Source organism: Zosterops lateralis (genome assembly GCF_965231275.1).
Source record: "Zosterops lateralis genome assembly, chromosome: 2".
Lineage (NCBI taxonomy): Eukaryota > Metazoa > Chordata > Aves > Passeriformes > Zosteropidae > Zosterops > Zosterops lateralis.
Genome location: NC_139763.1, coordinates 51,223,752 through 51,237,057, shown reverse-complemented (window position 1 = coordinate 51,237,057; position 13,306 = coordinate 51,223,752). Strand labels below are relative to the sequence as shown.

Here is a 13,306-nt window from a genome sequence, read left to right as displayed (position 1 = left end):
GTATTAAAAAGAAAAAACTTCTACTCCCATTTCTTAGGAAGTGTCAGGATTAACAGTACAAAATCATCCTGGCTTTTCACACTACACAAAGTCACCAATGACAAAAACTTTAGTATCTTCAGCAGTAACAAGTATTTATGTTGACAGAACATGCTTTTCCAACATCTAATTTTAAACCACAGCATTACTCTCTTGTGTCATTATCATTCAGACATGAAGAAAAAATGGTTATCACCATTCGTTAAACAACTTTCTGCACGCTCAAGGACTGTAATTTCCCCCCACATGTCTATCTTCTTCTAAACTAGGCAGACCTGACTTTTTCTTTCTGTCACGTCTGCTTTAAAAGGACAAGCCTTAGTACTCATTTGCTCTTTACAGTGATCTTTGAAGTTTTGTCCACAACACTTTTCAGAAGGTGGTGCCTTATGCTACCCTCAGTCCTTCAGTTCTGTGTTTGACTTTTGCACCCTGAATGGTCATTGATAATGAACTTACATGTCAGTACAAAGCCACGCTTTTGTATGATTGCCCTGTCAGAGCAAGCAATGGTTACAGCAATTCATTATTCTGAACTAGCCCATTAAATAGCCTTCCTCATTGTTATTATTATTTTCATATAATTGAGAACAATTTTCCTGACTTCATGAAGAAATTTTATGCTTTAGATTAATTCTTTCAAAGCTGGTTGGACTAAATTTATTCTAGAGTTGGTGCCATCTGCTATTTTTATAGTTTTCTCTGATTTCTGTCATCAAAGAGGTTAATAGAATTTTTGAATAATGCTAGACCAAAGACAGATCCCTAGAGAAGTTTATTTGATATATCTTTCCATTTTGACAGTACATCATTAATAACCAGTCTTTAATAATGTTTTTTCAAGTAATTTTCAACAGGCAGAGCAAGAATGGAAATGTCCATCGATAATGTTTTAAGACAAAAGCACAGCTCTCAGCTCCTTAGCTAAGGAACTCCATGGCTCTGCACTGCAGCAGAGCTTCTCTACTGACAAGCATTCACACAGTGTAATACCAAACCCCAACCTCAACACAAAACATTGCTCCTTTAAACCTCACTTGACCCAAGACAATTACTCCCTATACAGACTTAAGCAGCTCTAAATGCATTAACTTGATTTCTAGATTATAATATTTACTAAGTATCTAAAAATATTAAGTCAGAAATATTTAAGCTAGAAATATTTTAATGCATCTACTGTCAATAAACTAACAATCAATCAAGCTATGAATTCCCTTTGGGGTTTTTATAATCAACTACATTAAATATTTCCAAGGGAAGCCATCCTTGTTTTGAGTCAGAGCCAAGCATCAACAGAGAATGAAATTCTATTGAAAAAGAAAAATACAAACACTTATATTGAAAACTGCAGTTATAAGGGCCTAACTGGATATTATTCATGGCATGCTGAAAGATGAGATATTCTAGTAGATCTCATCTATTCAGCTGATTTGGACTGGTTCTTGGATCTGACATTTCCCCCCATTTGAAAGCAAGAACATCTCTGGAATGTTCTCTTCCTCTATTCATAAACAAATCAATTGAAAATAAAGGGGCCACCATCTAAATAATCGATTCACCTTGATCCTGCTATCTGTTGTAATACAAGTAACAAAAGCAAAATATCCCTTTTTATAAAGACAATGGGAAATTCTGCTAAAAAGAACATGAAGTGAAGAGGTTACTTTTCAAAGCACATAACCAGCCATGACTGACAAGGCTATGTAAAGCTCTTCCTCAAGAAGGCAAACCTGTCTATAATTAGCAGGTGATGATTCCTGATAACTTCCTCTGAAACACCTTATCCTGGCTATTGTCCATAGTGAGATCCCCCACCACACCATCATAAAGACAAAACCATAAACATATGTGGCACAAGAAGTTAATCTGTCAAATCTTGACAAGCCTCATTTATATGCACTTGGGCAGACAGACTGATTCTGCTGAACTGAACAGACAGGTAGCAGAGCAAAGGCAAAGTGGAGAGGGACACCCTGCACTGGCTACACCTGAACCCTCATAAGGCCAAAGGCAGCATCTCCTATCATAAATGTTTGAGAGAAGAAGGATAAATGGCATCAGCTCGTGCAAGAGAGATGAGGGATCCTCTCATGCATGGCCACAGGAGTGTCATCCAGAAGCAGCATGAATGGCCAGCTCTTTCCACAGCATAGATAAACCCACCACGCAAGAAATCCTATGGTGCCTTACTTATCAGTTTTCCTGGGGTGCCAGAGGCAGATATCAGGTTGTCCCACTGCAGAAGGGACTGGACACAAGGGATCCACACAGACCTCAAAAGCAGTCTATCGACAAACTGAGTGCCATCTGCCTCGAAGTCCCACCTGCCTTTGGAGCAAGCAGCATTAGGTCCCTCACAAGAAGAGCAAAGAACCCTAAACCCTCATGTAGCTGATACACACAAAGTATTTGTTCCATGGATAGAGTTAATGGTCTTTGAGACAAAGCACAGGTCATGACTTACAGATTTTTCTAGGCTGTGCTAAGAACAGGCCTTAGTAATTACGCCTACTCCTCTGGGAATTCAGGAAAAAAGTAACATGCAACTTTAGACTATGATACAAATCACTTTTTCTTTTAACAGCTCTTCTACATTTACTTTTGTTTGTACATTCCTCATTTTCCATATATCCTTCCCTAGGTACTCTCTTCTTGTCCAGAACTGCTGGAGGGGCCACAGAGTCTCTGCGTACTATGGTAACACAGTTGATATTATTATTTGAGTCTTCAGTAGTGAAACTAAGCTCAAAACCTTTACAATCCCTTAATGAATTTCTCCAAACAGGATGACAACTGCTATGCCCTTCCATAGCTGCCTTTCTCTGACAAAACTCTAAGACTAAGGATGCCCTTTCTTTGGTAAATGCAGGATGTGACTGATGTCAGCTGACATTACAAAAGATAGCAGGATCCTTAACAGGTTTGTATGTCTCATATTTAAGACAAAAATTGCAAGCAAGTGCTATATTTTCTTCTGTTAGTAGTAAACAAAACTCACGCTCTCTTACAGTGAGCTACAAGTGGTATACAGATGTTTCTCCGTGACCTCAGATTTTATCTAAGCTACCAAAACTATTTAATCACTATGTGAATCAAAAGTTTGAATATTAAATTTATGATTATTTTCTGAAAATGGATGGTGTAAGTAAAATTCTCCTGATGATGACAGCTATTCCAGAATGAGGAACTAAGGCAAGAAGAGCAGCAAGGAAGTCAAAGGGAATGGCTGAATTCTCAGAACACTATTTCTTAGCATTTCCCACTAATGTTATTAACTGAGAAATAATTGTCATTTCCCTAGACAATGATTGTTGTTGTTAGTTTTATTTAATGGAACTACATCTTTTCTAACTGAGAAGAGAAGAAAGCTGTGGCTGCAATATTCCGTGTACCTTCAGCCATTCTGTTAGTTCAACTGGAAGTGAAACAAAGTTATGTGTTCATTTCTTCTGTCTCTCTACTTTTGTCTCTTCATTCTCATCTAGTGAACTGAGCTTCTGTGGTGGTTTGGGCTCAGAGGATTGCTAGTTTGGGCATCTGAAGCAGGCTTTTCCTGTCTGGTTCCCAAAAGTGTCTGTGTTGGTTTTGCAAATTTCGTTTTGGTTTTAGGAGTCTAAACTGTTGCTAAGGGTTTGGCATCCTTCAGAACACTTGGAGGCTTAGAAAGGATTCATCCTAAGGTCCCTGTAATTTAGTGTAATGCCCTGCATGCCAGCCCAGACCACAGAAATACAACATGAAGGGGTACATCTCCACGTGGCTTCCCTCATCTCACTGCTCAGCCCATTGGTACAGTGGAGAGGACAGCTTCAGCCCTGCTAGCAGGTGGGACAGAAGCAAACCTCAACGACACATGTCTCTGCAACATGGCTGTTTGCATCCTTATGTTGTTCAACATCCACTCAAATCCAGGCTGAGCCAAAACTGGAAGGCAGGTAAGGATGGCTCCCTGCTAGAAAAGGCTTTTTAATAAAGCCGCAGCCTCTATTAATCAATGCTCTTGGCTCATGTTTTTTGTGCCTGCCCTTTTAAAGCTGTACACCAGTATTCTCTGCAGTGCTCTGTTTCATTAGCTTGTCATTAATAAATACCGCCAGGAACATAACATGTGATTTCCCTATTCACCAAGCCTTTTTTGGCTGAACAAAAAAGCATTTTGTAAGCACTCCTTATTCCCAGACTGTTATGGAAAAACAACCTGTCTACCTCACAACTGTCCCCAATATCCAGAGTGAAACACAGTGACACTGTGGCTGGTAACATCTTATCTGCTGGGCAGCTATCCTTTTCTGCACAGTTCTTCATCTTTCCAGCCCCCTGAATTCCACCTCCACCTAACTCACGTGTGAGGAAATTCTGCAACAGCCCCTTTTGACTCTACTCTTACTCTACTCAAGGCAACTCCTCTGTGTTTCAGCATTGTCTCCTGTCCTAAAGAAGCCATGAAGAGCTCAGTTTGCACACGGCTGAGGTTAAAACCAGAGAAAAAACAAAGATCATTTATTTTGTAGTCAGCAACTCATCCTGGCACCTTGCAGTTCACCGGCTTCACAGGGTACTAAGCCACAGTGGGCCTTTGTGCCTTTGATGACTTCTACTGAGCCCACACAACAGAGTTTACAAACCAACAATCAGCTGTCAGCTTTTGAAGTGTCTTCCTTTCTGGCAGCAATCTCCCAAGGTCAAACATTTTGGAAGAAAGCATACCAAAAAAGCTGTCCTTGATGACGGAAACAGAACAGACTAAATTTAGCGTTTATAAAATAAGCTAGCTTTGAGGACAGGAAGTTAAAAAATAAATTGCTAAGCATTTAACTCTTCAGGCAAATCACACAAACTCCTTCTTGGTTTTCATCATGCTGTCCCACCTCATTCTGCTCTGGCAGGCACAATTTTAGACAAGATGATTTTGTTTTGTCAGTGTTAAAGAAGACTGAGATAAGAAAAATCATACTCTATTTGAAAAGCTACCCACAGTTTTAACCACATCATTGCCACTGCAGCGCCAAAACGCCAAGGCTCAGCAGTGTAGGCATGCAGCCCCTCCTGGGCAAGCAGTGCAGAACTTGTGCCCGGCTAGAGCAGCTTTCAGCCCTGGTCATCACAACTGGAGGGTGAAACCTTGATAACCAGAAATATTGTGCAGGTCACAGATTCTCAAAAACTTCACAGTAAATGAAAATCAGTACATTTTAAATGACAAAACTTACTTGCTCTAGAAGAAGTCATTTTGCTTTTGCATAGCACACAGATGTGCTTGCAACTCTAATACCACGAGATCAGCAGGTGGATTGGGTTTAGAACATGGCGTGCTCATCGTTTGCACACAGTTTGCTTTTAAAAGTAAGATGGAATATTTTCCTTATCCTCACAGTGATAGGGTGGAAAGTTCAAGCCCCTGAAACTGCAGTACTGTAGGTGCTGGCCATGAAACATACCTGCCTACGTCAGGTTTTGTCCTGCCCCACCCCAAGTGGACACTTGCTGAGCACAAAAGACTGCAGCTAGATTGGGTAAGTAGCAGCCTGGGCACTTCAAAAAACCAGTAGGTTATGGCTGAAGTACCCAGCACTTTTACTTTGAGTCTTTTTAGGGCTTATTTTTGCTAATCTAGGAGTGAATGCTCTTTAAAGTTACAGGAAGAGATGTTTTGCAAAACCCTTTCCCAGCATGAGAAATTACCTTCACAATATTCACTTCTGCCTGAAAATCCCCACTTTAACCAAAGCAACAAAGTACTCTCAGAAAAAGAAGTAATGCAACCTGCAAAAAAAATGAACTAAACAACCTCTGCTTAAATCACTCTGCTATCCCTCTGAAAAGATGACACATCTGAGACTCAGCTATGCTCAGTTTGAGATTAGGCTATTATTATTAATCTATACATGAAGGGTGCAGCAGTACAGTGGTGACAGCTGTATAAAAGCAGAAGGACAAACACATACTCACAGCTTAAAACTAAAACTGAGCAAAATACTTAAAATTTTGTTTCCACATGCTAAAGCACCAAGTGAACAGGCATTTCTGCCTTATTGCTCAAGGCTGCTGCTGTAGGCTGTTCCCAGGCTCACAGAACTGCTCAGCTTGGATGAATTAGAGAAACACAGGAGGTCATGCTGAAGAAGGGGGCAAAATGCAAGACAACTGGATCTTTCTGCTTCCTTTCTGGAAGCACAAATTAAAACATGTCTTACTGTCAGTTTTCAACAAACAGTTGCTCAGGGTCAAGGTTACATTTGTGTTCCAGGGAAGAATAGAGATTCCCAAGAGATGGCACTCCCAAGTAAGGCTGAGTCAGACTCTGACACAACGACTCCCATTGAAGCTTTTATAAAAAGCAGCAACTTGCACAGAGAAAGACAGAAGGCAGAGCCCAGGATGAAAATGCATTTAACAAAATTGGAATCGATTCAACAGGAGAGACTGAGAGATACCCACTTTAAAATACTCATGATTCACTTAATGTATCATTATCTCTGCATAACACTTGGAAGTTTGATTTTAAAGTGGATGCTTCCAACCCTCGAGGCCTAAAAATAGTATTTCTATTCTCTTTGTGAGTCTGAAAAGGCAAAAGAAACTCCCCTAGCACATCCTATGAGGCACAGGTGGCCTTGTTAGCAGTGTTGCTAAATGTGTAAAATTGACAGAAGAGGCCCCAAAATAAAAAGAGAATTAACTAAGAAATGGGGAGACCAAATGCAAGCCAACCATTCATAAATACTCAAGCAGAACTCAAGCTCCAAGGCTGTCAACACTATCTTCTAACTTTTTCGGATCAGTCACACTATAATGTTATTCCACAACTACTTCAACATTAAAAAAAGTACCATGTGCTACAACCTTTAGTAACAGTTCAAATTAGGACTAGGGAAACATGCTTCAAAATGAAAGGAGATCCCTAAGCAAACAGAATTAATTTTTAAACATATTTAACAATAAGCACAAACACATCTAATATGAAATGATTTATTTTTAAATAATACATTTGCAAAACAGAGTAAGCATTAATGTTACTTGGCATCCAACTGTCCTGTCCCAAAACTGACAGGTTTACCAAACGAATTCTATAACAGCACAGAAGGAAAAATCAGTGATTACAGATTTCTACACCAAACAAACGAATCAGCCCCTGTACTATCTAGCATGTTAAATGTAAAAAAAAGGTACATATCTTGAAAATGAGGACAAATGCTCAGTGATGGGCCTGCTGTGATATTTTTGATAAACAACAAAACCTATCCCCTTGTTCCCTTAATCATTGATACATTCAGAACACTAGATGTTCAGCTTAGATATTTTATTTATATTTGAGCAGTGTTACTAGAATGCTCTGTCAAAGAAGAACCCATTGAAAGAAACCAATTTATACTTATTGCTACTCTTGAAGAGAAACAAGTCTAACAAAGGTGCAGCGCTTGGATTATTACTTGCTTAAGCATAAAAAGAATATTAGTAATATATTTGTCTTCTTGTACTGATCCACTTTAGATGGGAAAGTAATTTCTGAATAAATGGCAGATCCATAAGTAATTGTTAAAGGGAAGGTAAGATACTGGGAAAAAAATATTGTATTACCCCAATTCAATTCTGGGGATTTAAAAAGTTAGTTTATAAATTCTAGAAAAGAAGAATACATACAATCACCTAGAAGCTCCCCCTCTAACCCTTCCCCTCATGGTTTTGGGATTATTTTCTAATTTTGATTTCATTTAATTTTCTCTAGCCCAATCTTAAAACCATAATTTTATAATTCTGTTTATACAAAACCTTGAGTTAATAAATTTGAGTCCTTGATGTTTACATTAAAAAGTAGTAAGAAAAATTCTACTAGACATACATTGGAATTTTAAAGTGGATTTTCTTTTGCCAATCTAGACTAATTACTTTTTCTGACATGGAACACATGTCAAGAACTTTCCACAAGTACCTACCAAGCAGGATTGTTGATAGAGAGGTCCATTAAAGTATCAGGCTTAATGAAAATAATTTTTATAAAACGTACTCAGCAGTATTTACATTTGTAGGTAAAAAAATTCAAATTATATTGTGGGTTTTTTCAAATTAACATAGAAGCATTCAATGTGTCCACATAATCTAACTTACACTGGAAAACAATGAAAGCCTGAAGAAAAATTTGCAGCCAACAGTTTTTTAAGTTAAAATTTTGATGCAAAGTTTTGATACACATTTTCTTAACTCTGCACATTATTCTGAAATATTCATAAACATATCAGCCAAAAGGACTATGACAAATAATGCATGAAAGTATTATTTATACCCTCTAACCACCTGCAAGCTGTCACGAGTTCCAGGCAAAACTCAGCCATGACCAAACCAGCCTTTGAGGTCAGCACTCAAAAACTCGTCTTACACTTCCAAGTAATTCCTTCTTGGGCAAGCAATACCAGATTCTGCAAGAGGACTCTGTGCACCTGGTAAATAGAGCTCATGTGGAAAAGGCACAAAAGACTGGGCAATACTTCCTTTCAGTCATTCATTCCTCGGTCTTGCTCTGAGGCATGAAGGTCTCCATTAGCTGCTTCAGTACCTGTACACCTATTGGACGCATACACAGTGGTGGTGGAGGTGCCATGCCTGAAACTCATATCTAGTGTGTCAGCCATACTCTGCAACATTCTCCACGTCTTTCCTCACTTGTCTTTGTTCATCTTAATTTCCACCAGAAGAATTCGCTTCCCCAAATGAACCTCCTTCTGTTTACTATCCTTCAAGCTGAAGTTTAAATTCATTTTGTTCTTCTGACCTCCCAGCTGAGGCTGCACCTGGTGTCGACAATTCTTCAGTAAAATAAATAGATAGCACAGAGATAGGTACAGTTATGTTGACTGAAATTAACCCTTTCAGTGGCTTGAGAAAAAGTGTTCACTCCAGAGAGAAAACATTTAAATCAAGTTTTACTAAAACTAGCACTTTCTGCGGTCTGTTCCTCAAACTAATTGTTGGTCTTGGTAAAACAAACATGGCTGGTAATGTTCACTGGTACTAAGCAAGCATGGCCTGAGTTTGTACAACCTCAACCTCCAAGTGTGGGTAGCTTTACTCCAAGCTCATTAACCTGGGCGAAAGCTGTCTGCCTCATTGACCCTCTTGAAATCCTCACCTGCTTCCCACTGCTGCCCTTCCTCTGGGAACACTGAGGAGGACATGAGCTGACCTCAAGGAAGGAAAGAGAGAGAAATTTATGAAAAGTATAACACTGGCTAGAAAAATAGGCCTACAGAGGCAAACAAAATGCAGAGACTGGGTTTGGCACTATCTAAAAGGAGAAACTTACATAGTAAGTCTTGGCCAGGAAGACTGGGATACTACCAGGCTCCAAGGGATCATGTCAAGTGAGTCTGCGAATTAAAGAAATCAGGCACTTTAAATCCTAAACAAAGCATTAAGTCACCTGATGTCACCTCAGATACTACCTGGAGGCCTACAAGATGAAGATGAGTGTGGGAAGGAGGTGGTGCTCATCCCTCTGGGTGTGGGGTTGGCTGGAAAGGCTGTATGGGTTGGCTAGATGTCATGGAGAGTGTCCCAGTCTGTAGATGAGGAGGCGGGTCAAGCTTGGAATGACCACACAAAAGGGCTTGTGCCCAATAAGGCAAAATGCTCCACCAGTGCCTGGGACCTGAAACTGCTGAAGTTCACCATTGCTCTGCTGTCAGCAGACATCCCAGAAACCCACTGGTGAAACACCCTGTCCTTCTGTGACACTCGTCCACAAAAAATGAAGATAAGAAATGCATATTGGAGTAATGGCCCACTAAGGATCTGAGCAAAACTAGCACAGACAGCCCGACTCCCAACGCTGCCCAAAGGCAGATTGCTTAGGCTCGCCAATGTTCTTTTACCATGGCTTTTGGGAAGGTAAAATTGGGATGGCTATTTCTGACTTTTTACCCTTAAAGCCAACAGTCATATAAACTATGAACACGTAATAATTTGGAAAATTAATTCCTAATGCCTCTGGAGTGGATTTTGACTCAATTCACTGTCTTGGTACATTATAGTACATATTGTTACAGAAGACCAAGTATAAAAACCAAGCCCTCTCTGTGCACCTACTTTGAGTCTTTACATAAGTTTATATAAGTTTGAGTCTATATATAAGTTTACAGTTGAAGACTAAGTAGAACAGCATATGGATTATGAGATGGACAACCCACTGACACCACACATGGACCACCAGACACACACTCCAGTACAGACCATTTAATGCAATACTCTGGAGATGACCATGAAGACCTCCTTGTTTCAGTTCTTATCCTATGACAGTAATAACCACTTAGTAATTACTTAGTAATAATCACTTAGTAATTATTAGTCTTCAGAAATCTCCTTTAGATGTGGATACTGTAGACTACACTTCCACTTTACAGAAGGGGAAATGTAGGGAAGAATCTCAGGAGTTTTTCCCACACTACAATATCAAATTTAGAGTTGTAACAGTAGAGTAAAAACATTGTAATACTCAATACAAAAATTAAATGCATTCTAACTATGAAACCCTCTTTATATTATTTTATTCTTTCTGACTTCTAAGGGCTTAATAAAAATAGCATTAAAAAGTATCATTATTCTCCTGCTCTAAGTTAAAGACTGCAATGTGTATCTGTAACAACTTCCATTATTTGAAAGGCTCACATCTGAAACCTGAGACAACCATACACACTCAATATTTCATTATACTTTTAATCTTAAAACAATAAACATCTTAGCAGCTGAACTAAAATGAACTCAAACTGATTATTTTTTAATAGCCAACATTACAGTGATATTATTACACATCAGAAGAAACTGGGTGTTTACTTGTTTTTCTCAGACCAGAGTTAATACAAAACTATGATCACCGTGTTATTAGTAATGGATGACATTACTCCAAGTTTGTTCTGAAGAACTAACTGCTTTTAAACAGAAGAAACATCAGCCTTCAAAGAAGGTGTTGTAAGAGCTGCTTAATAACTTTTCATTTCCTAAGCTTAGATCAACTTCAGGATATATGACTATACCTAAAATTAATTTTTGTTAGAGACAAAACTATCGGGTTTTGACAAGTAATACATATAAAATGCCATATTAGATATCTAAAACTGAACTGTAGAGAAAACAATGCTCTTGAGCCCCCCCTCAGAGATCTACATTTTTACCTAAAGAAAACTCCTTATATACTACCCACAGTGACAGGGGCAACCAGACACAAGCTATTAGTCTTGCTTTTGAAAAGGAAACATGGAAGAAGGGTAGAAGGAAAAAAGAAAGCTTTTATTTTGGTGCATAAATTATTTTTCGACAGAATAAGTAGTTTTACTTCCAAGTAGAAGTTTCTATTTAAAAAAGAAAAGAAGAGAGGGAGAAGTAAATTTTAGAATGAGCCATTGTTAATGATACACATTGACACATTTAAACTTTAGGCAAAGAACACATGAGTTATCTTCTGTTCTTTTTGTTATTTCTTTACTGATCATAACAAACTAGTGCATTTGAAATCAATTCCCAGAAGTTTTTGGTTGACCTAAATCTTCTTTCCTCGTCTCTTCCCACCTCTTTGCTAACAAAAAAACATTCTCTACAAAGTTTACTCTCGGCTCTTTCACTAAGCAAAGTGATTTGTGCTGAACTCAGATGTCCAGGCGTAGGCACACGGTGCCACCTGAGACTTCCTGGAGTGTGGAGGATGGCACTAAGCTCAGGGACAGGCTCTGGCACCCTCATGGGGAGGAACTGGCAGTGGCTGGGGTAGACCAGAGTACCCCTGAGGTGACAAGTTGACAATGGTGGCAGTTGTGCAATTACCTACCTATGTAAACCCAGCAAAAGATGCACACAGGCACATCTTGTAAGCACATGGAGAGACAGAAGAAAAAAAAAATCATAATTTTCTTTGTGCTGGTAAAAAAAAGAGGTTCTGCAATTCTCAGTTTCATTTCAAATACAGACATAAATGGACTGCCTGCAAGGTGATGATGTATAACCTCACAACAGTGACATCAGGGTAAGCACTGCCATACTTCCCCATGTTAGACTGAACAGGATACGACACCTGGCACTTGTAAGGAGCTGATGTTTAGCCACATCATTGATATCACAAACCACACTTGAGTAGAAATGATTGTTACAGTCAAAGAAGGAAGGTGCTTAACTGTGTGTGTCCATCGGCTCCAAGAAGTTACTGCTGCATTTTCAGATGCATTCACACACATGTGGATTCACCCTTATTAACAGTCAAGGCATATGGGAAGAATCCAAAGGTACCAAGCATTTCCAATAGTGCTCCTGACTGAGGAGCACAATTGTTTAAAATACTAGAGTTGATCCCTGCATGTACTCTGCCTTGCTGCTCTGATTCAGAAGGAAGACTTGCAAACACAGTGTGCTTATTTACTTTGGGAAAGGTGCATGAGGTAACCTAAAAAAAATTATAAATTCAATCACTCTCTTTTCCCACTAACCGTAATCCCCATGCCCAGCCAAATGGAGATGAGCACACCAAATACACCTCTGAACAGGCATACTCAAAATTCTGCTTCTTCTGAGACACGGTCACTATTACTCTTGTTGACACATGGGTCTTATGCTTGAGCTATTTCACAGCGCTAATTAGTACTGACAGCTCCTAATATATGACAAATTAAATAGGGGAATTCATACTTTGGTTTAGGGGCTCTTTTACCACTGAATTTAAAAGAGTATCTGTAGCTTCAATACATATGTAATTGCATGTTACAGACATGAAAATCTAACAGGAGAAAACTAAAAGCTGTAAAGTAGAGCAACTCTTTCATAAATGGCTTGGCATCACACAACTTTGCTTCAGAAATTCAAGACTTTTGCTTTCAAGCAACACAGAAGACAGATTCTGAAGCAGAACAACACCTGCATGGTTCTCCTGTGGGACTGCTTGTGGGCCACAGTGTAACTGCTGATTAGCTCAGGTATCTCCTTCAGAATGCCTGTACACTCAACCACTTGCTCTATTTCACTTCTGGTACTGTGCACACTCACAACACAAATGTAGGGAATTGTAGGAAAGCTTGGGTTGGAAAATTGACCTTGAAAGACCATCCAGTCAACCCACTGCTGTGGGCAAGGACATCTTTCACTACAGCAGGCTGTTTAAAGCTCCATCCAACCTGGCCTTAAGGATGGGGAATACTGATTTATGAGCAACTGATTAAGTCTCACCAACCTCATCATACAACGTATGTCTCTTCCTTAAATCTGGTCTAAATCTATGCACTTTCAGTTTAAAATT

General features: G+C 39.2%; 1 protein-coding gene across 3 annotated transcripts in view; it reads right to left on the bottom strand.

The window, feature by feature from the left end:
* Positions 1-13,306, bottom strand: part of KLF12 (KLF transcription factor 12) — a 228,498-nt gene that overhangs the window by 87,303 nt on the left and 127,889 nt on the right. The window lies entirely within an intron of this gene.